A 1,317-nucleotide genomic window follows, 5' to 3' on the forward strand; every position below is an offset into this window, starting at 1 on the left:
CATGGATGTGAAGTGCATATGTGAAAAGGACAGCTATAGAACTCACTGGGGGGCAGAGCTCAGAGATATATGTCTCAGAATGGGCAGCGGGTCAAAGTGGGAGATCGGGGACACTCTGGGTGTTACATTTGCAGTGCAGCCCTTTCTCAGTGATTGGTTGTATAAGGAGATGGTGTGGGCTAGGGTGATTGTTCCTCAACTCTGGTCCTTGGATCCCCTCCTCTGAACCACATGGAACACTGAGAAATAAATTCTTTGGCACACTCCACACCTCTTGAATCAGAATCTTTGGAGGTGGAGTCCAGGAATCCGCATTTCATACAAGTGTTCCAGACAATGGTCTCAGAGCCAAATTTGAAAATGACTTGCCTGGAACAGAGAAACAGAATGATAAATACTCCCGGGATTTCCTCAGATAAGAGTTTCAATCTCTGCACCATTCTAGGCCATTGCTATAGCCAATGAGCAGAATCACGTTTCATTGGTTTTCCTTTTCTACCCCCTACTGGATGTGCTGATGACTGCAGGAGTGAGGTCTCCAGACCTGGGTGATGGCTCTCTCAGCATCAACAGCATGCTGCACTGACTGGGCAGCTTTCTTGGCTCATTACTGAAGGTCTCTGAGAGTCCATTCGGAACCTGGCCATGGCTCAGCTGTTCCCACTGAGGCAGGAGACAGGCATTTATAACTGGTCTCCTGTTTAAATTTCTTGAAGCAAGAAAAAGATGTGCTTCAGGCCAGACATTTACAGCTAGCCACCTGTTCATTTCTTGAAATAGACGATAGGTAGGCTCCAGGTTAGATATCTACAACCAGCCTCCTGTTTGCTCTTCTAAATGGAACTAACAAATGAAACAGGATAAATAGTCAAGTTTTGTCTCCTGTGGACACCCTAAGGGAACAGTCATGGCAGGAACATAGAGGAGCTAAACCCTGTTTGAGTAAAGAATCAAGAGGTTATATATTTGCCATCCTTGGGGCAAGAGAGACATTTCACATGTGCAGAAAGGCTCCTTGGGGTCAAAAAGAATGGTGTACTGCCCCATAATATGTGATGTTAATATGTGATTCCATGGGCCTCTCAACTGGAATCCATCTTGGAAAACAATTGTGTGTGCATGTTGGGAAGGGCTCTAGGGTAGGCCAGGTGTGGAAAAAGAAGCCAGATAATTGGCAGAAGATAAACAAAGATTGGAAGAACTGTCATATATAAATGACTTAAACGCTTCTTTATTGTGTTCCTCCTCTCTGGGGGGTACACCTATACCCTTTCTCTTTGGGTATGTCTTTCTCCCTTGCTTCCATCTTAAGAAACC

This window comes from Capra hircus, chromosome 3 (genome assembly GCF_001704415.2).
Source record: "Capra hircus breed San Clemente chromosome 3, ASM170441v1, whole genome shotgun sequence".
Classification (NCBI taxonomy): domain Eukaryota; kingdom Metazoa; phylum Chordata; class Mammalia; order Artiodactyla; family Bovidae; genus Capra; species Capra hircus.